Source organism: Berghia stephanieae, chromosome 1 (genome assembly GCF_034508935.2).
Source record: "Berghia stephanieae isolate SIO BIC M18660-M18661 chromosome 1, UCSD_Bste_1.3, whole genome shotgun sequence".
In the NCBI taxonomy this organism is placed as follows: domain Eukaryota; kingdom Metazoa; phylum Mollusca; class Gastropoda; order Nudibranchia; family Aeolidiidae; genus Berghia; species Berghia stephanieae.
This window is the reverse complement of record NC_088360.1, coordinates 126,939,823-126,964,822: the sequence shown is the minus strand read 5'-3', so window position 1 is coordinate 126,964,822 and position 25,000 is coordinate 126,939,823. Positions and strand designations below refer to the sequence as shown.

The 25,000-nt window shown below is 36.3% G+C and overlaps 1 long non-coding RNA gene across 1 annotated transcript in view; it reads right to left on the bottom strand.

The window, feature by feature from the left end:
- The window catches only part of LOC144965435 (uncharacterized), a 34,786-nt gene that overhangs the window by 5,618 nt on the left and 4,168 nt on the right, over positions 1-25,000 (bottom strand). Inside the window, exons 2-3 of the long non-coding RNA XR_013644020.1 lie at positions 24,381-24,512; positions 15,791-15,908 (exon numbers count right to left, since the gene is read on the bottom strand). This is a non-coding gene — a long non-coding RNA (uncharacterized LOC144965435). The remainder of the gene's footprint in view (positions 1-15,790; positions 15,909-24,380; positions 24,513-25,000) is intronic.

Here is a 25,000-nt window from a genome sequence, read left to right as displayed (position 1 = left end):
AATAATAATAATAATAATAAAAATATAATAATAATAATAATAATAATAATAATAATAATAATAATAATAATAATAATAATAATAATAACTAATAATAATAATAATAATAATAATAATAATAATAATAATAATAATAATAATAATAATAATAATAATAATAATAATATATAATAATAATAACAACAACAACAACAACAACATAAATAACAAAATATTTCTTGATAAGAGTTCTATTCCTATCTTTACATCTTGATAATGACCATCCATTTGATACTGAAATTGATAGTAAAAACAGCATTGGATGATCACCGTCAAGAGAATACGGTCCAGTCAGTGTTGTTATTTGTTTGTTATTTGTTTATTGGTTTTCCATTGTTTCAATCGTTTATGCCAGTCAGCTTTACTCACTCACACTATTTATTTACAAACTATCAAATTGAGAGATTAAGGAGCAGGCACTGGTGTAAGATCAAGATCAGAAAAATTGAATATGAAACAGTGCCATACAAAGCAAGACAGATAAATAATTTAAAAAAACAAAACAAAGAACAACAACAACAACAACAAAAAGAAAAAAAAAAAAAAAAAAAAAAAAAAAAAAAAAAAACAAACAGGCCAAAAAATTTGTCCTGATCAACATTCGAGGAATATTGATTTTTTGGGGAGATATTTTTTGTTTGTTTGTTTGTTTGTTTGGGGTTTTTTCTTTTTCTTGCTTTGACTGACACTGTCCGTGCACTTTTTCGGATCATTATTTACAACGAGAAGTATTTTGTATCGTTTTTTTTTTTTTGTTTTTGTTTTTTTTTTTTCAATCTTATTTAGGTGATCATTTAACTGACAGATTTTAAACAATACTATTTTTTTACTGTGGTATCATCCATGTTTAAAAAATGAGCTTTTATATAGCGCAATATCCTCTAAACTTGCTCAAAGCGCTTTACAAGGGGTCCCTGGCCAACAGCAACATTTAACATGTAGGACGGGACATGACGCCTGTTAGGCGATATTACAATTTTTTCGGACAGAGACAACGCTGTTAACGGCCAGGTACTCATTTTACACCTGAGTATGGTGAGATAATGTGAGTAAAAAGCCTTCTCCAAGGACTCAACTATGCTTCGAGCGAGGCTCGAACCCAGGACCCTCCGATCCGAAAGCTAGTGTCATACCACGAGACCACATAGCCGCACATGTTGTCCAACATGACCAAATTCTGCTGTGTTAATGATTTTGCCCACGGAAAAAAGGAAGTGTCTGAAGCGGGGCTCGAACACAGGACCTTCCGGGTCACGATGGAATGCCTAAATCACTCGGGTACTCCGCCTTCCCCCCCCCCCCCCCACCACCACCACCACCACATATAACCCGGTCTTTTGATCTGCCTTGCATTCTTAGTTCATTTCAGACTGTTTATACTGTGCGGTTAGGTAAAATACTCAAAACTTCCGCCAGCAGGATATAACGTACCAACACACAAAACGATGTGTTACCTTAAACGTTTATAGACTGATTGATAGAGCTTAGAGAGAACTAATCATTAAAATCGCTGTCTAAAAAAACAATAACAAAAAGCTGGGTGACGTCAATTTCGTTCCATCTATAATTAAGATATTAATTGATTGATATGGAAGTGAGAACTGGTAGCGTTTTGCTGAACCATATGCAATCTTACTTACTTACTTATCCGAACCAGCGACCACCTGAGCTCTAGTCCTTCGGTCTTACTTGTGCCATGACGTAGAAGTCTTTTGAAGTTGTTCCAGGTGACTGGACAGTGTGTTACTGATGCTTGGATTTGGTGGGAAACCACAAGATGCAGCCAACAAACCACCAATGTATGGCTCCTCTGTTACCCTTGTTATTTTGCCTGGCAAGCTCTTAGCATGGAAACATTTTACTATTGTCACCTGCTAGTATGAGTCCCGGGGTTATTCAATCAACATACATTGCTTACATCTTTGAAAATAAAAAATAAAAAAAATAAATAAAATTTCCTTTATTCATCCCTAAGGGGAATTTTTTTCTTCTTTAGGATCTATTCCAAGGGAAGACTGGAATAACCCATGCGTCAGCCGCAGTGTAACGCCGCAGCGTGAGCTAATATAAGGTAACTTGCTCAAGGCCACACAGCGCGAAGGGTAGTCGAACTCGGTACCTTTAGGGTACGAATCAAAGACCGTACCGCTGAGCCACACTGTCCCGTGTAATCGTCAGTAATCGTAATTTTCTTTTAAACCTAGTCAAATAAACCTTCCAATGGTTTTATTTTAGTCTAAAGAAAAAAAAACAAAACCAAAATTCTTATTTTTGGCCCTGTCATCGACTGATAACTGTTAACGAACGATCTATACCCAACATTACTACTTTCCCGGCCCCACAAATCCCTAGCAGGCCAAGGACAGAAGCGTGCACTCGTAGAGAGGATTAAGTAAGTAAAGGTGTCCGTTTAATTGATCGATAAAAACAAAGTAAACATTTTCTGGCCAAATTGTACACGGGCCTTCGTTTATTTTATTTTATTTCTTTTAAAATACACGACAGTATTTTCCCCCACAGCGTCGTAGGGTTAAGTGAAGATGCTACAGACGTAAACTGCCAAGAATAGATAGCATTAGTTTTTGTCAAGTCATTTAAATTGTGCGATTGCGGTTTTTCTTTAAAAATTCGTTTTGTTTCGTTTTGTTTTTGACATTGATTTATTGTTTGAAGAGGTTGCCTTTTATTCCCCTCTTGTGCACGGAATAATTTATCTGTAAATATTATCAGTGCGCCTCTGCGGTATTCAAAGAGAAAAAAAAGTACAACTTCTGGAAAAGTCCGCTTGGAGTACAACTAACATTTATGTACCACCACACAAATCTCGGTGGGACGGCTACCCTTATGCATAAAAAAGTGGATTCAAAGAGTAAATGTACAAAAGTACTAAATTTTAATTGTTCGTCGATATAAGAAATCGTAATGAACAGGTTAATATATTCAAGTTTCTTATTTTGCATGTACTTTCGATAACCAAATTCTAGGTGACCCCGATATGATGTGAGGTTTCACTATTTCTAAAGTCGTTACTTTAGAGTATCATCGAACCTAGCTGTTAAAGGTTTGATCATAATTAAGTAAATAAATTATGGCGAATGACAGATTATATGGGGATAAAGAGATGGGTAAACAATGTAATTATTTGCTTTCGTAGAGTTGGAAGTGGGGGCAAATGATAGTTTGTAAACTGTGTAGTTGAAGAGAGCATGACACACACTAACACATATTCTGTGCTTAACAACACACACTCACTTATTCAAATTCACGAACACAAACAAACGTAATACAATAAGGAATGTTTTGTTCTTAATTGTTTTGTCATTTTGTTGAATCAGATCAATATTTGATTTGCCTTAATCAAATGTTGGACATTTGTCCATGCTGTGCGTTCGTATAATATAGGCTATTAAACTTTATTGTTTTAAATACAAAGTGTGCAAGTAATGTATAACCAAACTATATTGGTCACTATAAACTAAACGAGACACAGAAATTCTTCAAGCCGATCTAGATAGCTTACAATGCTGGGAAATAGAAATTAGCTTGGAACTCCATCCACAGAAGTGCCAGGTTCTAAAATTCATAAACAACAGAAAAATCATACAGTCAACACACACAATACATACTTTTGCACTACAAGAAGTGAGCAAGGTGAAATATCTAGGAGTAACAATAACTATCAAACTAAATTGGAAAGATCATGTTACAAACTTATGCAAAAAAGCAAACTCTCCCTTAGGCTTCCTTAGAAAAAAAATTATACAACAGCAGGAGGGAAGTGAAGTTAACGCGCTACAAAAATCTTTTGTTTGACCTACACTAGAATATAGAGGGCTAGTAGCTCTGTCTGGGACCCTCACCACAAATCAGAAATCCAAGAAATCGATCAAATAATACAAAACAGAGCAGTGAAATTTATAAATCAAAACAACAAAGATAAACAAACATGAAACTGATATTAAGCTCGAACCACTACAACAGAGAAAAAAGAGTGACAAAGTAATACTACGAGTATATTATTATGAAACGGCCTAAACGCTCTGGTTAATTTACCCCACGGTGATATTCCACAAAATCAGAGGAAGCCATCAAAGTTTATGGTTCCTCATTCAAGAGTGGATGCCATTTTTTTCATACCATCGACATTAAGACAGTGGAATAGTCTCACATCTCCAATAAAAGAAAAATACTGTGGTCTGTGGAATCTTCAAAATTTGAAGTTACCGACTTAAACGGAAAGAAGAAGAAGAAGAAGAAGAAGAAGAAGAAGAAGAAGAAGAAGAAGAAGAAGAAGAAGAAGAAGAAGAAGAAGACGAAGAAGAAGAAGAAGAAGAAGAAGAAGACGAAGAAGAAGAAGAAGAAGAAGAAGAAGAAGAAGAAGAAGAAGAAGAAGAAGAAGAAACAATCAATAATATCAACATCTTGTTGTGAAGATTGAGTGCATTTTCATTGATACGCGGTGCTCTCAGTGCAATTTAATATCTTTCATCTATTCTGTAAGTAAGACAAGTGGAACGATATTTCTGACATAAAATACAATTCCTCTTTTAGGCATCCACTAGGACTAAACAGTGTCCCTCTCTGCCTATAAGAAGGTATTCATTCACACCTGAATCGAAGGACGGGCTGGGGGGGGGGGGGGGGTAGTTTGAGTGAAGTGTGAAGGAAAAAACAAATGCGGCTAGAGTTTATTGCCACTAATCCACTCAACATTGCTTGACTTAATAGCTTGTTAGTCGTAATTCTAAGACGAGGAATCATATCACTGAGCCACCAACACTGCAGATCATAGATCCTCTAAACAGTTTTTCGTTGGGATGAAATGGGTGCTAAAACGAATGCTAAAATTAAATTGGCCAGAAATATGAACCGTGTCAAAATGGTAATATGAATGATCTGAATGGAGAAAATTGAGAATAAATCAAAATAGTCAGAGATTTTTGAAGTTGAAAAAAAAAATTTCTTTGGTCAGTTTGAGAAATTACAATCATTCTCACCACATATCATATTTTTGACTAAATAAATATAATTTAACTTGACCAGCAAAAGCATTGTCTCTGTCGAAAAAAAAAGAACATTATCCTCTATACAAGGGGTTCCTAGCCAACAACAACATTTAACATGTAGGACGAAACATGAATTTGCTAATCGACATTTTTAGGACAGAGACAACGCTATTAACGGCCAGGTAGTCATTTTTATACGCGAGTACGTTGGGGAGCTTTCTCTGGTCAGGTACTCATCTAATACCCCGAGTACGGTGAGAGAATGTGAGTAAAAGACTTTATAAGAACTCAATCCGAACCAGGGACGGACTGTTACGAAGGCGAGTGTCAAATCACAAGACCAGTTAGGAATAACTATTTTTACAAATCATCTATTATTGTTCGTATTATCAGAAAGATCATACATTTTACATTTCATAACGTGCATCATAGCATATTTTCCCTAGTTGAATTAATACAACTCAATTCATGTTATCTTAACCATTTAACAAATTAATTGCCCTACACATAGGTATTTTTTAAAACGTTGGCTAGGAAACCCTTCCTTCAAATATCGATTGATTTAAATGATCCCCATCTTGTCAAAAATTCTCAAACTTGGGTTTTCGCAAAGTCCCTGGTTTGAGAGTTTTGTTATTTTTTTGTTGTTTTTTTTTTCTGGAGTTTTTGTTCAAGATGTGGATCATTTAAATCGATCGGTATTGATGAAGGATGAGTTTTCTGGACAAATTTTTAAATACGTGTTTTTCCACAGTACAGCACTTAACCGGTTCGTTAATGAGTCACCAACTCACAAAACTTTGAGCTTTTATATAGCGCAATATCCACTAAACGTGCTCAAAGCGCTTTACAAAGGGTTCCTGACCAACAGGAACAGGTAACATATAGAACGAGACATGACGCCTGTTAGGCGATATCACATTTTTTTCCGACAAAGACAACGCTGTTAATGGCCAGGTACTCATTTTACACATGAGTACGGTGAGAGAATGTGAGTCGCACTGACACAACTTTATCGCTCCAACTATCTTAACTTAAAGAGGAATTTATGATCGTGGTTTTGCCCGCCAAAAGACGCTGGTTGGACATTCTCTTGTTTTAAAATCTATTATCCTGTCTAAAGCTTTTCTGAATACGATCACCGCTGCATTTTCAGATCTTTTCTATTTTCGACTATGAAAACCTCAATATAGATGGGAAGAAATTGACGTCACTCAGTTCTTTGTTATTGTATTTAGATAGCCATTTTGGTGATTAGTTCTCACTAAATTATATTAATCAGACTATAAGCGTTCCAGGTTATAAATAGTCTTGTGGGTTGAACGTTATATCAGGCTGGCGGATGTTGTAAGTATTTTACCTAAACGCATAGCATAAATACAGCAAACGGGTTTGCAGACAGATGTTACTCTAGTACCTTCTTGAATTTAATTATAATTGAGGTAATAATAGCAAAGCGAAAGTCATTATCCTTGCTTTTGGAGACAAGGAAATCATCAAGTAGTGCAGGGCAAAGTTGGCTGTCAAACAAGGCGTCACTGATTTACGCCTAACTTTAACGATGACGCGGAGAGCTTTCAACATGTTGCATTAAATCGGTGACTTATCAGAGTGCAGTGTGTAATCATTGTCCCGAAATGTATAGTTATAGAATTGGTAATGATTTTATTCCGGTTATACTACTTATTGTCCACTTCCGAAACAATGCACTTGGTTTTTTTTTTCGTACTTCCGGATGAAATGACTTTTATTCGTCTTCACCTACAAAAGTAGAAATATACATCAAACGTAACAATCACAAAAATATGCTGTATTAGATAGATAGTTTGCTTCTCATTTTTCTTGTTCCAATTTGAAAACTTTGCATTTTGCAATATTGCAATGGGCGTCGCGCGACGTGTACATAATATGCAGGTCTGACATCCGAATCTACTTATGGGCCTAATTTAACATTGTTGTACTGGACAATACTTTGCGTCATTTTTTGAGATTTCCATTACAACAATGAGCCCATAAGCAATTGGGTTATCAGACCTGCAAACAAGTACAAGTCGGTGTCGTGCAACGTGTACTCGTTTGCAGGTTTAATAACCAAAATTGTTATCGTCTCATATTGTAATGGAAATATTCTCAAACCGACGTAAAATATTGTCCATTACACCAATGTTAAATCAAGCCCATTATTGCGTTCGGTTATCAGACCTGCTAATATGTGCACCTATGTGTCGTGTCATAAAAGACAAGGGCATACGATTTATGTCATAATAACGGTTTGATTTTTTTGAATAACACAACTTTTACAAAGAGATAGAGTTTAGGAAAGATAATCATTCAAAATGTTTGGATTTATCTTATAAATAATAAATAAAATAAAATTGAGCTTTATGTGGCGCAATATCCACTAAATGTGCTCAAAGCACTTTACAAGGGGTCCCTGGTCAACAGCAACATTTAACATGTAGGACGGGACATGCCGCCTGTTAGGCGATATTACAATTTTTCGGACAAAGACAACACTGTTAACGGCCAGGTACGCATTTTACACCTGAGTACGGTGAGAGAAAGTGAGTAAAGAGCCTTATCCAAGGACTCAACTATGCGCCGAGCGCGAGGCTCGAACCCAGGACCTTCCGATCCGAAAGCGAGTGTTATACCACAAGACCACATAGCCGAATCTTAACATTGCGCTGATTCTAATTACCAGGGGGTTTAAATCATTCATCGTTTACTTTAAAAGCCTACGTTTAGCCAATCGTATTATGATATTGAGGCACAATTTTCCAAATTTATAACTGACCGCTGAGTCTAAATGTCTTTTAATCATAGTATATCTCATTTTTTAAAAATCTATAGCTATAAATACAGAACGGGGGGGGGGGGGGGGGGGGGGGGCAGTGGTTAAGGTCTGAAAGATTTAGGTTTTTTTTTTTTTTAACTCTCTTTCTTCATGCACTTTCGTTTTTTCTCCTGGTCAAGAATTTTAACCACCTATTTGCTCACATGGATACCATGCAAAACATCGTCATTCGCCTTGGTATTCAATTCTTGGTTCTTTCTCTGATGATAAAACATAACAAAACATATCATAGTAAGGATTACTTAGATCAAAAGCCTTTAACTACCACGGAAAAAAAAATAAGGTCAAACATTTCCAGATATAATCATAATTATGATCATCATAATTAATAAAATAATAAATAAAAATAAAAAATAGCAATAAGATAAAATTCCCTTTATTCATCCCATAGGGTAAATTTTTCTCTACGGTCTATTCCAAGGGAAAACTGGAATAACCCAGGCGTCAGCCCCAGAGCAGCGCCGCAAATTGAGCTTGGGCGAAGTGACTTGCTCAAGGCCGCACAGCGCAGCGTTGGGTGATCTAACTCAGTACATTTCGGATACGAAGAAAAGAACGTACCGCTGAGCCACGCTTCCCCCTGATGTTTAATTATTTAAGCGGTAAATTGATATAACTGAGAAAAATGAGGGTGTCCTTGGAGCAATGAGATTTGGTTCTAAATGGAAATAAGCCGATGAAGTTAGACAATCTATTTATTTTTTTATTTGTCCCGAAACACGTTTTGAAATGTAGCAGAACGTTTTAAAAGTGCATATTCTGTTTTGGTTTGTTGTGGTTCGTTAGGCTTTTTTCTTTGTCATTTTTGCCCCAGATTATAACCCCCCCCCCCCCTCCCTCCCCGCACCCCGCTGGCCGCCCAGACTACGTAATAATGCGAGCGATCTTTATTCATGTTTTCGTCAATCACGTGATTTGTTGCTGTCAAACGATTTGACATTTCTTAACAAATGTAAACACGCTGCTTTGTTTACAAAAATGTATAAACATACCCATGTATCAAGCTGCGTAAAATGGCCAATCATGATCTTAGATATTTAAAAAAGCTGTGAACACTTTACACTAAGTGGGTCATTTTGAGCACATTCTAAAATGTGACCGATGACCTCGAGCACATGGAAAGTTAATATAGATTTAGATCATGCCAATTCTTTTAATTTCTAGAAATGTACTTTTATATAAACTTGCCAAATATTATCATAATGCAGCTATAAATAACCATTTCTATGTGATGCATGGGTGCACATTAATAACATTTTAAAAAAAAGATTAAAGTAGTTACGTTGAAGTTCTAGACATACGCAAAGTCCATTCACCTCTGTGTCAACATAATGATTAAAAAGGAGAGAATAAAAATGTAAAAAAAAAACTTCGTCTGAATGAAAAGAACAAAAATATGATTTACGTATGTGATCAAATTCCTTTCAAATCTTTGATTAGGTCAAGACTTTACACTTACTATTGAGTTTTGAAAATTGTGTAAATATGAAGCATTTTTTTCCAAACATGACACTACAAAGCTATACGATCGTAATAAAGACATTTCGCTTATAGACGTCTATAGTTCAAGTGTCTAAATTACACACATTTTCTTTTCATCGGGAAGAATTCATATGAATCGAGCAACGTGCACATATGTTCATGTAAACCAATATAACCAAACTTGATATTACATTTCTGAAGTTGACAATATTTCGCAATTGTTTGAGGTTATTTCCACCGCAACAATGAGATTATCATTATCTTGTGTTCAAACTTGTTAGAAAAAACATTCTCATGAATTGAAGATATTTCGTTTACAAAAATTCACGTATCTAAATTATTTTTTTTTCAAACAGAAGAATTCGTCTTGATATGCACATATTTTCATGTAATTAAAAAATTATCGAGCAGGCACCGGTGTTAGATTAAGATCGGGACAAATGTGTATGAAACAGTGCCAGGAAACATAAACCTGTTCAGATATTTTCATGTAAACCAACGTCACCGAACTTGATATTACATTGTTGAAATTGACAATTTTTCGCATTTGTTTAAGCTTATTTCCATTACAACAATGAGATCATTTTTTACTATTAGTGTTCAAACAAGTTAGATTGAACATTTTATTGAAAGAATAATTTACAGGTCTTAATTCCGGACGCAATTATGGATTTGAATTAATATTGTTAGTAATGGACAATGTTTTACGTTGGTTTGAGAGTATTTCCAGACCTGCAAACAAGAAGTACACGTCAAATTGAATTCACGGCCGGGCACACATTTACACTTACAGCCACACGCCGTTTGTATATATAGATAGTCGAGAACATTGTAAAGAGAATATTATTACTGTCATCACAAATATCAACTCTAAAGATAATCAATAGGTCCGGATAGCTCAGTTAGTAGATGACTCACTTCACGCGCAAAGGGACCGAGATCGATCTCGGATAATGTCAAGATTTGCTTCATTTAAAAATAGATTTCTTATCTTATCCTATCATATCTTATCTTCTAAAACGCTAACAAGGATAATAAATCATTTCAATACCTTATACATGACATAGTATTGAAACAGACTTAATAAATCATATTTGCTTTTGATTATGACATACATTAATCATATTCGTATCTTAATGAATTCAATTCGTTGTCGATCATTTTGTCTCAGATTTTAATACGATTCCAAATGCTAATTGTGGTAAATTATTTAGTAACTATGCATTATATCTTATGTTAACAACAAAAGTTTGTGATTCATCGGTAAAATTGAAGTGTGCAATCGCGTTATTTATCACTTTATTGAGAATTTTGAACTCGTTCTTATTATCTCCCCATATCGTGAAAAAAAAACCCATAAAATAACGATCCATGTTGACGTGTACTTATTTGTAAGGTCTGATAACCCAATTTGTTATGGTCTCATTGTTTTCATGGAAAAACTCTCAAACCAACGCAATATACTGGCCAGTACAGTACAGCAATGTTAAAACAGGTCCAAAATTACCTCCGGTTATCAGACCTGCAAATGTGGGCATGTTGAACCATGCTCACCTTGTTTGAATCCTGTACCAAAATATCTTTTCTGTTTTATCTTCTATCTAGACATTTTTGATATAGTTCGGAATTCGATGCGCATGCATTTAACATTACGATTACGTGAATAATAAAAAAGCTTATCCTACCCAGTATTTTTTTTTATATAGCTAGACATGAATTAGTTACATGAGAACGTTTCAGCTAAGCACACAACCGCCGATGTCCACTCCAAAGGAAAGAAAACATTGCTAATATTTTTCTAAGAAAGGTATGTACCTAGCCGGTAACATCTTGAATCATTCATAGTGGCGTGAGAAAACAGGTTTTACGTCCGAGTGAGACTAATAATTACATCTGTCTCAACATCACATTCGTCGCCTACTCAAATGATATCACATAAATCTATCCTCTTCTGACAATATACAGCATGTAAAGCTTTGTATTAAGTTTGAAGTTACAAGAAATAGGATCTCTACGATACCCCGTCACGAACTGACATGAATAAGAATGGGCTCGTTCTCCGTGTCATAACTAATAAATTATTATAATTGGGCGAGACAAAACTTGTGATTTATATCATATTGCAGATTAGAATCCCAGCATTGAAATTGGGATTTTAATTCACGTGACCTAAGAAATAATAGATCTATTTGCCTTACAAATTTGAAATTGTACTTATTAAAACTCACTCAATCCTAGAGACGTTTGCTACTTTTAACGATTGGTAAAAAAAAAAAAAGTTTTTTGTTTTTTTTAATTAAAAATGAGCATGTGCATATATTGTATTATTTAACTACAATTAACGTGTAAAAACTAAAAACATTGGCTTTGTTACTACGCCTATAATTTGTCTCAGAAAATGTAATAAATAGGCATGGGGTAAAAGTAAACTGGGTAGACTGCGAATATAGTCGGTGTTAGGGTTGAGTGAGTTAAAACACAATCTTTAAAATGTTGATCAGAAATTCCATGAAGTCTCAAGTAAGGGGCCGTCTTAATCGATTGATTTATATTTGACGAAAACGTTCTCTTGGCAAAATAATTAGCCATGCGGCTATGAGGTCTTGTGGTATGACCCTCGCTCTCGGATCGGAAGGTCCAGGGTTCGAGCCTCGCTCCTCGGCGCATAGTTTTTGTCCTTGGAAAAGGCTCTTTACTCACATTCTCTCACCGTATTCATGTGTAAAATGAGTACCTGGCCATTAACAGCGTTGTCTTTGTCGGGGAAACAATGTAATATCGCCTAATAGGTGCCATATCTCGTTCTATATGTTCCGTGTTGCTATTGGTCAGGAACCCTTTGTTAAACGCTTTGAGCACGTTTAGTGGATATTACGCTTTATAAAATCTCAATTATTTTTTTTTTCATTACTAAAACGATTCTATACTGATTTCTGCATCTTAAAAACGGACAATATCTGAATCTAAATGGATAAGATGCAAAATGCCGACAAAATGAAACAAAATCCACTGAATTACTCATTTGATTGGAAAGGGGTCTGGCTTAAAATAATTTCTATCGGATATCATTAGAAGAATATAGCTTTTCCTACTAAATAATATATTCGGGTATCTGAAACAAACAAAAAAACCTAACAATTTATATAGTGCAATATCAAGTAAACATGCTCCAAGCGCTTACAATGGCCCCCCTAACCAACAGGAACACTTAACATGTAGTACAAGACATGATGCCTGTTAAGCGACATTACATTTTTTGTTCCCGATAGAGACAACGCTGTTAACCACCAGGTACTTAATTTACACATGTGAACAGTGAGAGAATGTGATTAGAGCCTTTTCTTAGGACTCAACCATACGCCACTCAGAGAAGGTGTCGAACCCTGCCTTTCCGATCCGAAGGCGAGACTCCTACCATTAGGCCACATAGCCGCACAAAAAAACCCCCAAAAAACTGAGTTGACCTAGTATTTATTTATTTATTTCAGTCTTTAGTCAATTAGAGGCACAACCAACTGAGCCAATACTTTTGTACTCTGAATAATAATAAAAACACATTCAAATATTCATGGAGAGAAAGAAAAAGTGAGTATATGTGACTCAAATAATATAAGGGAACAACACAAAACAAACGACGTGTTTACACGAAGAAGGCCAAATGCCGAAACGTAGTGTGTTTTGTTTTGTTCCCTGATATATGAGTCACATTTACTCACTTTATCTTTCTCTCCATCTTTTTGGCTCATTTAGGCACCTTTAGATTTTGGTTTTTAAAAAGTTCACCAGAAAACTCTTCATTCAAATCTCGATCGATTTTAAGGATCTTCGTCTTGTTAAAACGTCTCAAACCTGGGACTTCAATGTTTACTAGCCAAAATGTGTTTTATCCGAGTACAGCACAAAAAATATAGACTGTGACGTCCAATAGTGTATAGTTATTTCTCCCTAGATTATCTGGCCACATCTTATAGTGTTTACTTTTCCAGTTTCCTACTTCCGGTTGGAGTAACAGTCATTTTGTCTTAGATTAAACTTCTCATCTTATCTTTCGCTTGTCTTTGGCATTCCTTTCTTTTTAATTAAGTAAAATCGTAACATTATCGCATCTTACAATACCCTGATTCCCGGTTCGCGGGGTCCCAGGTTTGAGAGTTTTTGCTGAGACGAGAGTCATTTAAATCGATCAATATTTTTGAGGATCAAGTTTTCTGGCCTAATTTAATAATACACGTCTTTCCTGAGAGCAACATTTCACTGGTTAAATATAATACAGATGGAAAAGAAAACATGTAGAAATTTTCAAAAATCATAAAGGTATTAAAAAAACTTTTCAAACTATATTTACTATTAGGAAAATGAAAATGTCAAGGATGATGATAATGATGATGATGACGATGGGAATGATGATGACCGTGGTGGTGATCGGGGTGGTTGTGGGTGGCTGTTGTTGCCAGTTGTGGTGAAGATTATTCTGGTGCATAAGAAATGTACAAGGAGACACTCCTCTCTCGAGTTAAGATGCCCTCACACTCCTAGGTTGAGATACAGACCGTTATAATGTTGACTCCTTTAAGCTGGCAGTTGATAGGTAAACAAGGGCCAGGAACATGCGGTAAGAATCGGTAAGAACTGCTTGACATGTGAGTGGTGTAGGTGGCGGGGGAGATAGACATGAGGAGATGCAGAAAGGTCAAGAAAAGAGATGAAAACACTAAAGAGGAGCAGGAGAAAGAGGGAGACGAAGAAGAGGCTCGGCTGTGAGTGGGATGAGAGTTTAGGAGAAGTGCTTAAACAGGAGGATATTAATTAGGGCTGGAAGAAAGGAGGAGAGGGACGGAGCGGAGAAAGTGGAGAAACTGGAGGATTGTAAGGGGACAAGGCGGCATTGACGGGGAGAATGAGGGAAAAGGAGAAAAAGAAAAGCACGACTTTAAAAAAGAAAATTTATATGTTAAAATGATCAGAAATTTGAAATTTTGATTTAGCGCACTTTATTGATAATTTAAAAAAAACAAAAACCCAAAAATCTTGAGCTTTTATATAGCGCGATATCCACTCACGTGCTCAAAGCGCTTTACAGAGGTCCCTGACCAACAGCAACACGTACCATATAGAAAGAGACATGTCGCCTGTTTCGACAGAGACACCGCTGTTAACGACCAGGTAGTCATTTTAGACCTGAGTACGGTGGGAGAATGTGAGTAAAGAGCCTTTTCCAAGGACTAAGCTATGCGCCGAGCGAGGCTCGAACCCATATATTTTCATTCTCATCGATAAAAAATGAGCTTTAATATCATGCAATATCCACAAAACATGATCAACCGCTTTACAAAGGGTTCCTAGCCAACAGCAATACTAAATTACCCTAATCTTAGCAAATACTTTCAAACCTGGGACTTCGTCATCGATCGATCTTTGAAGGACGAGTTTTCTGGTCAAATATTTAACACTTTTCTTTCCAGTGTGAATTGTTGGTCTTTTAAAAGCCTGACTAAATCTACTCACAAGAGGTCACCACTGCTATCTTCGCGAAAATAGAAGGAACGAAATTGACGACACTCAGCTCTTTGATATTGTTATTAGACGGCTATTTTGGTGATTAGTTAAAACAAAATTATATCAATCAATAAACGTTCAAGTTACAACGAATTTTGTGTGTTGATACGTCATATCCGACGTGCGGATGCTGTGAATATTTTATCTAAAACCATAGCAGCAATAGGAAAATGTAATGTCAGATTGGAGTAGAATCGAGGCGCTTCTATGCAGGATTAAGCTGTTGCATAGGAGTAATGGTTTCCATGTAAAGACTTGACACTAACGATGTCCCATAATCCTTCAAACATGGCAAAATTGAATGTAGTCAAGAATTTCATAACGAAATGTGGTCCATTAAACACCTGCTTCAAGGCAATTATTGCGTTTAATCTCTTTGGCGATGAAAAAAATATGGTAAATAAAAAGTTAAATGATTTATTTCCGTCATTTCTATATAAATTAATTATCCCTCGTCGTTTTCTTAAAAGTTTAATAACCAACCTTAAAATTGTTTCCCATCTGAGTATGGTCTATATGTAAATATTGTGTTTTGACAGGGTGAGTCAGACAACGAAAAGGATTTTAAAGTTAAAATGAGACGAAATAAAACATGTTTATTTGTATTACTTGAAAGTAAAGCATTATGAATTCTGCTCAATAAATATAATATAAACTTAACAAAATATCGCATTTTAAGAAGTAGAAATTCACTTTTTATCGTCTAGATCATAATACCGCTTTGAGGCGTTTGGAACATTTATACAATACATACCATATATGGATATGTGTCTGTGTGTGTATGTGTGTGTGTGTGTGTGTCTGTGTGTGTATGTGTGTGTGTGATACAAGTTGAAATCGACTACAAGACCTGTCATTGATGTGGTGTAGAGACTTCCATCACGGCTTAAATTAAGTCCAAGGGTTGGAGCCAGGGATTAGGAACCTCGACAGCATGGACTTAACTCACTCAATCCTAGAGATTTTTGCTACTTTTCAAAATTGGAGAAAAAAATATTAAAAATGAGCATGTGCATAAAAAGATTTATTCAACTACCATGAACATGTAAAATCTAAAAACATTAGCGTTGATACTACGCTTATAATTTGTCTCAGAAAAATGTAATTAATAGGCATGGGGTGAAAGTAACCCCGGGTATTCGACGGATATAGTCGGTGTTAGTGTTGAGTGAGTTAAGATGAGTGAGTACCTTGCAGGCATTTTCTTGCCTATCGGAGACGTGTGTTGAATTCCGCCCCCCCCCCCCCCCCCCCCCCCCCCCCCCCCCCACTCCACACCATTCAATGTAAAACTAGTATTTAGTATTTGTCCGAAAATTATTATATTGTTCCAACAGGTTGGATTTCCCGTCCTCTGTGTTAAACGTGCGTTCCTCGATCATCAACAGATTTATTTCAAAAATTCAAAATTGAGTTTTTATATAGCGCAATATCCACTAAATGTGCTCAAAGCGCTTTACAATAGGTCCCTGGCCAACAGCAACATTTAACACGCAGGACGGGACATCACGCGTGTTAGGCGATATTACCATTTTTTTTCGGACAGAGACAACGCTGCCAGGAATTCATTTTACACCTGAGTAAGATGAGAAAATCTGAGTAAAGAGCCTTCTCCAAGGAATCAACTATGCGAGGTTCGAACCTAGGACCTTCCAATCCGAAAGCGGAAGATGTTATCGCCTTGAAAATGGTGTTTTACTTTAAAATTAGTTTTCAAGATTTATTTTTTTTAACTTTTAGGCATTCTCCAATAATTTACTAAAAAATTGCTGCTTACATGAAAGACAAAAAGAAAGGGAAAAATGGTAAATGGTATCAACAATACAAAATGGTAATATCAACAATAGTTCGTGAGGCCATATAAAATGTATTTTTAGAAATATAAAGCTAAACTTGTTTCCGATAACCTCTAGTGCAAACTCATTGAACCCCGGTTCTCATGGCCTTATGTCATTTATGGTCAAGTTTACAAAAAGTCATTTTCCCGCCAAAGGAAATGAAAGCTACTTTCGGCTATTTGGAAAAAAAGGCAATGGGCACCCCCCCCCCCCTCCCCCATTTCACTCGTTTGATTTTAACTGATGGAAAACGGATATTTTTTGAAAAAGTTGAATGTAATTCATGGAGAGTGAAGGTGACGTAAAGAAATCTCAAATAACATAATACAACGATTTGAATATCGAAATAAAATACTTTGTAAAAAAAAATAATTTAAAAATCGTTAGAACGATAAATCGATATACAAAATATGAGTGATTGCTAAATACGGAAATCGGAAATACAATAACAATCATTCGCCCCCTTGGCAAATTTGTCTTTAGGGTCATTTAAACAAGAAAGACGTTAAAATACACCGGCCATCTTTAGGGTCATTTAAACAAGAAAGACGTTAAAATACACCGGCCATCTGCCACAAGCGCAGCGCCAAAGATTCGGCAGTCGTCTATCAATTTCTTGCTCGATAAAAAAAGTGGTAATGTACAAGTGGATATGTCCTAACATAACCAATGTCGTCATACTGGAGAAAAGAATAGCCTTTTGGAATATATCAAATACTCGTCTGATAAACAATAGCATTTTACAAGAAAAATTGACGATGGAAAAACAATTTCAATTTTCTTCCCAAAGGAATTTAAGAGGCTCCAACAATTGAAATGCCAAAATCCATATTATATTTCTTTACAGGAGTTAATTAGGATACTGTGAATTCCTAAGGCACCAAGAGTTATCAGACCCACAAATCCTGAATATTACTCACAATTTTAACACAGACTGTCAAAATATATTGGCTACATAGTGTCATAAAGTGTCGACAAAGTAATGATCCATCTCATTATTGTGTCAAAATATTGGGGCTGACTGATCTGGCTGCTAGGCATGTTTTAAAGGTGACTATGCTTAAAGGGCCTTTCCGGTTTGTATGAACCGCGACCTAGCACCATGTAAATGTTTATAATGGAAACAAACAGTAATTGAAAAGTACGCATGTACTTCCAAAAGCAACAATAGTGACTTAGGAATGTTAGAGCAGTTCTGTCAAATAGATTTGTCCTTGTACTTAACCATACTGATTCGTTTTAGTTTTATTTTCCTATACAATCAAATTTTCTCCCCCTTAGTCCTAGTCGCGTTCTCATTATGTACTTCATCCAAGCACGTATCCGAATCGCGTAAAGTATTTTTACACCTGCTATTTGGAACAGACACTTTTATCTTTCTTCTTTCCTATAAAGTAATAGCAAATTATATCCTTTTATTTCATGTACTTCGAGCTACACTAGAAAATATGTTTTGAACTAGCATTTTTACAATACATGTTACTTAAGCCGGGTGCTCATTTACGATAAAATGGGAGCGATCTATATTCATGTATTCGTCCAACCTCGTCTTCATTCACATGATTTGTTGCTGTACAACGATTGGACATTTCTCAGTAAAGTTAAACACGCTTTTGTGCTTATGCAACTTGTCAACCCATGATTACCATGATGCTGAGCAAAATGACCAATTGTGAAGTTGGATATTTCTCAAACTGTGAACACTTTTCACTATGTGGGTCATTTTGAGCACATTATGCAATGTGACCAATGACCTCGAGCACATGGAAAGGTAATTTAGATCATCCCCATTGATTGGAATGCAAAATTGCTAACTGCAATTCACGCTATGAAAACACCGACGCTCTTGACATAGACCTATCAATTTTTTCATTTTGTACAGAGTTCTTTTTCAAAATCGAGTTAACAGAACGACCCCTTTCCAAATTTAAACTGGTACATACAGAGCACTTAATGTGCTCAGCGTGCTATACAAAGTGTCCTAAGCCAACAACAATTCTAAAATCTAAAGGACAAGATATACCACCGTAAGGCGCTATTCCAATGTTTTCGACGCTGTTACTGTTCGGGTACTCATTTTAAACATCAGTGAGGTAAGGGCATTCGAGTAAAATGCCTTTTCCAAGGATTCAACTTTGCTTCGCCAAAGCGGGACTCAAAACAGGTAATTATTGATTCAAAGAAGAGTGTTATATCACAAGACCTCAAAGCCACACACGTCTCAGGTTTGAGAATTTTTGACAAGTACAGGACTATATAAATCGAATAAGATTTGAAGTTAAACTATTCTGGCCAACATCTCTAAACGGGGTTAATTTTTGATTTGTGCACCCCAGTTAAGTCAGTGTTGAATAGCTATCGATCGTAAATGCTTGTCGGGATTAATCATAGAAACGCGCGAGATGGACAAGTTGAAACGGACGATTGATATTAAATTTGGTCTGCTGAAAGGGGGGGGGGGGGTGAAGCATACTGTGTCTGCTCTGAAAAATACGTTTGAAAACATTTTGTCCAGAAAACTCGTCCTTCAAATATCGATCTATTAACAATACCCTCATCTTGTCAAAAACGCTCAACCCTAGGACTTCTTTGTTGACAGAATGAGTTATTTTAATCGACCAATTTTTGATGGACCAGTTTTATGGCCAAAATTGTTTTAAATGTGTTTTTAGAGTGCTGCAGCATGGGGGTTCTGAATCTTCCTCTCAATTCTTAAACTTTTTTTTTTAATTGAATTTTTAAACCTCAACGTTAGAGTACAACGAAGGTGCACCTGTAGAAAGGTTCAAGATTCTAAGTATTTACACATCCTATGAAAAATTAGCTTGGCTATTTAACGAGTTAACTGCCGTACTCTGAAAAGACACGAAATAAAATATATAGCAAAAAAAAACTCGTCCTTCAAATATCGGATTATTCGAGATTTGAGGAACGAGTTTTTTGGCCATATTTTTAAATACGTGTCTTTTCATAGTAGGCCGTAATCTGGTTAAGAGGTGACATCTCCCCTTCAAGTCTAATTTTTTAAACCCCTTTTCAGAAGTCTCCAGTTTAATTCCCTTTATTCATCCAATAGGGGAAATTTGTCTCTCGGGTCTATTCCAAAGTAAGACTGGAATAGACCCAGGCGTCAGCCGCAGTGCCGCGCCGTGTTTGAGCTAGGGCAGCAGCTTCTTATGGTTCACACTATTATGTTATGACGATCGACCCAATCAGCAAAGTCCGGTCCGCATTCGTGCACCGTCGCGAACCCGCCTGGTAGCATCGTCACAACACACCTTTCGACTAGATGCTCTGCCGTTTCGGGTTCTTGTCCACAGCGTGGACAAGAGCTAGGGCGAGGTGACTTGCTCAAGGCCACACAGCGCGGTGGCGGGTGATCGAACTCGGTACCTTTCGGGTACGAAGCGAAGACCGTACCGCTGAGCCACGCTGTCCCCCCAGTTAAGTTGTGGCTTAATGTGACCTAATCCATCGGAATTTGGGAATTTCGATTCGTACAGATTTTTATGCATGTAAATGATGCTGCTTGTATCTACTTTTATATCCTTTATTTTTTTTTCTTACCACGATTCATTTCCTTAAAACAAGGCAAAATGTTACATTTAATATTCTTAACAGGAAATCACAGGCGGAAAAAGAAAGCAAATGATATTAGTTTTAAAAAAATAAATTTATTGGTCCCACGAGTTTTACATAACTCGAAACACATAAAAGTCACACCGGGAGTCATAAATACAAGGATCCAAAGATCACTTATAAACTATCAAGAAACACTAAAAGCTCTTTTCCTGAAATAGAACACATGCTGAAAATATTATAGCAACAATAAATTAGATAGTAAATGGAAAGTGTCTATCAAAAGAGGCCAGATGTTAAAACTTCCGGTGAATAAGCCCCTATGCCGCCTTTGTTGCTATAAATAGATTTCTATGGCCTTCGGTGAGTAACCTACTGACTCAATATCACATCGCGATAAAGATATTTACAAAAAAGACAATAATAATAATTTGAGCTACACGTGAGACCGTGAGAAAAAAATTGACTATGAGTAAGATATCTCTCACTTACCTCAACGGAAAGTGCAGCAAATCTAAATTCAGAGTTCTCGGCCCAGATTTTGAATAGTAAATGTAAACCAGATATAAGACACGTGAACTCAATGAACTTATCATTTACTTAAGACAATGAAGTAATTAATTAAAGAATCATAAACCCAATGCGCCAGCGGTTCAACTTTTATACTATTATATTGAATTAAAAACGCAGCCCTAGTCGACAAAACCTTTTGTTTACATAACATAGGAATCTCACAAATAAAAACTTGCTACATATCTATATCTAGATGTTTTTGCTTGTGCGTGTTGCGAAGATTGTAATGATTCATTGAATACAGAAACTCGTAACTCACTCAGCTCTTTGTTATTGTTTTTAGACAGCTATTTTGGTGATTAGTTCAGACTAAATTTTATCAATTCGACTATAAAATTTTAAAGTTACCGAATATAGATAGAATGAAGATGACGTCACTCAAGCCTTTGTTATTGTATTTTGCCATCCGCGTTTGTGAGTGATTCTCACTAAACTGTATTAACCAGACTATAAAAGTTCATGGTTACACATAGTTTTGTGTGTTGGTCCGTTACACTTCCGGATGGCAATGTTATGAGCTTCTTAGCCAAGCGCATACTATCTATAGTTTTGTGTGTTATGACGTAATATACGGCAGGCAGATGATGTACGTATTTTACCTAGACGCAAAGCATCCATAAGATAACGAATGCTAAAATCATACACACATTTTCACACAACGCCATTTTCAAAATCATTTTGGACATAAAACATTACCCCATGATCAATCGGTTTAGATGACCCACAGCCATAGTCACCTTAAGCACTTGCCTTTTTTACCCGACACAAACAGTCCCAAACAGTCCCATAGATCCAAAGCATCGCACACAATTAACCAGTAGGTTCTTGACCAATCAAACCATGGAATTTGTGACACATCGGTGGTTGTTTATATTCAATAACGTGAATGAAATCGGCCTCTCTCTATTGTTTTATACCGCTAAATCGCGATCATATTACTATAAACGTCTAAGTTTACACATAGTTACTTGCTGTGTTGGTTCTATTGACCAAGCGGTAGAAAAGTGGGTATTGTACTTAGACGCATACCATCGATTGTAAAACCAGTGAAGTTCGCTTGTTTTCCAATCACTGTCATTGTTTACATTATGAGGACTCTCCGAGAGGCCTGGTTTTATTCCTTTCCACGAGGTGTCTATTATAACACAGACAATAGAAGAAAATAAAAAAGGAATGGTGTCCTAGATTCTCAATATGCAATTCCCTCAGCAGTGTGTCAAAATAGTGTAATAAATAGTCACAAACTGTGGGGCTGATCGATTTGATTGCTTGGCATGTATTAAAGGAAGCTATGCCCACAACATGTCCAAAAACTCTTAAACCCACGACTTCAATGACGTCAAAATGTTTTTTTAAACGTTTTTGTTGGAATATGGCGGTGCTGTGCCTGGTCCCTTGATTCTTGATGAAGTCTGTATTTTGTACATGAGCAGTTCGAGCTTCACACTAACAGTTACATGTACAAATAGTATTTTACAAGTGGTTGCTCAGCCTCAATATAATTTGTAGATTTCTATATCCATAAATCCATAAACACCGGGAAGATTGATTAATTAATTAGGCATTGTAATTGTATAATGTGGGTGGCACGTGGAAGAAGAATAATTGAAGAATGCTCTTGAAGAGTCTTGTCTGAGTTGAGGTATGTCAACATAAAGTGTATAATTAGTCACATCCATAGCTACCTATTGTACATGCCAAGCAGCCGAATGGGATCGGCCCCACGGTCTGTGAGTATTTATCACAATATTTTGACACATCGATGGGGAAATGACGACACCGTACATTTTTTCAATCGCCTGTGTTAAAATTGTGAGTGATTTCAGTATCTGAAGGGCGGATTGCTTTGGGTGACAGGTAAGCACTGAGGATGACTCTGGTCACGTACACAGCCTTCTTGAATTCATACCCACCAATCGCTATTGATGGTTCGCCCGCCCGTTACTAAACATTAACTAGAATAATAATCAGAATAGTTCCTGCCATTTATCCTGTTTCGTCCCCTCGACTATTTAATTCATTTCCTGTATGAAAAGCCCCGAGATACCCTTAGTACATGTTAAACACACAAATAGGTCAGGCCCAGTTAGTGAGTATTTCTCACAATATTTTGACACCCTGATAAAAGAATTGCGTCGCAAAACCTGACGGCACGATGCATTTTTTCAATCAAATTGTGTGTTGCTGAGGATATGTGACTGTTTACTCCGGGTGATAGGCAAGCACTTAAGTTGGCTTTGGGTCTTCGGTTCACGGTCAGCTGTTGATTGCAGGGCCAAAATATACTTTATTTTAAATGTTCGAGTCAAAAATAAAATAACTTAAATGTTTATTCGACTAGTTTTAATAAAATATAAGATAACAGGCGTAGTTTTCAAAAGTGTATGCATTGTATGTTGATTGAAGAACTGAAGGCTCTTACTATAAGATGATATTTAAAAAGGCATCCATTTCAATAGCTTGACATGCACAGCAACAAGAGGTCACAGGGGAACCATCAATTAATGAGCTTTCCAGAACATGCGGTCTTTTAGGATATAATAAGCAGGATTAGAATGCTGGCGTTGCACAGTGCCGCAGAGCAATCCACACACCAATAAGTCAAAATAATGTGATTAGTGCTCACAAACTAAGGGCAATCTGATCGGCGGGGAGGGGTTCTCTCAACAGTGCTAGTTGCTGTTTGTTTTTTAGGATTTTACGGCGCTTGAAACACATTTCGATCAGCGCCAGTATAAAGGAAGAAAATAAGATAGTCAAAAAGTCTAGACTGGATATACAATTAAAGCACCCGAGAAAAAGTAAGACAAAGGGGAATGATTCAAATAAGGAATAGATGAGAATTCCAAGAGCATATCATCAATGTAATTTATTTTGAGATTAAATAAACAGTCTCAACCAGACACCAGCATATGATCCTAGTAAGTAGATGAACACACTCAAATGTTTACAAGATATGTTCAAAACAAAACATAACGATCTGTACATAACATTAGAGAGATGATTTACAAGGGAAGAAATATCACCTACCAAAACTAACACTATATATTCGACTGCTTCCCTCTCAACCAAGGACTCCAGCAACGGTCAGGGCAAAACTAAGTAATCCCATTCCGAGACAAATCAGGAACTCAGAAAACATATAAAGTTGGAGAGAAGACACAGTAAGAGACCTCCATGGGAATAATGGATGGTTACAGAAACATAGATTAATCAAATTGGAAATTACAGATGGCTTGTTTTTCTCAAATAGTTTTGTATTATTCTTGCAGATAAATGCATCGTAAAGACCTTTTTAGTTTTAGTTTTATCTCATGATATAATCTTTTGAGTAACCACACCGAAATCAAAAACATCCGTTTGTTTACATGGCAGATACTTTTGATTGTTTGCCAAATGGAAAATATATTAATAGTATGTTCTTCAAAATAAAAGAATTGTTTTGCTCACCTCGAGTCTGATAGACACCGAGTGAGAAGGGAATAAAACCACGCCCCTCCGACAGTCGTCCGATTGTAAACAATCGCAATTGGATTCACTAGTCTGATGTCACGTCGCCCAGCAACGGCTAGCAGCTTGGTTCTAAACAAAGAAAATTGGTACTTTTTATTCTTAATGCTGGCTTCATATATGTCATGTGATCAGAATGTATAAAAGTCAAAACATGATCATATTTATAATGTTTTTCTCCTCTGGATACCCTTTTATGCTCGTCGGAGAAATAGTTCATAAGGGCGTCCGCCATTGTTCCGATAGTTTAGAGCCAGTTACTAAGTTACCATGCGTCAATACGGGGGAAGTGACGTCATGACTGTTGAAGGCTATGAGTACCAAACTAGGCAAACTAGGCGTTATTACCATTGGTGATTTGTGTTTAAGTAAAATAATCACTCTATTTCTTCATTCCTGATCAATCGTGCCATCCCAGAAAACGGTGTAATCTTAAACGCCTATAATCCGATTAGCGAATATAGTGAAAACTAATCGCATGAAAAATTAATAAAAACAAAGAGCAGTGTGATGTCAACTTCCATTTTTCTCTTGTTTTTAAACAGCCAGCTAAATTTATC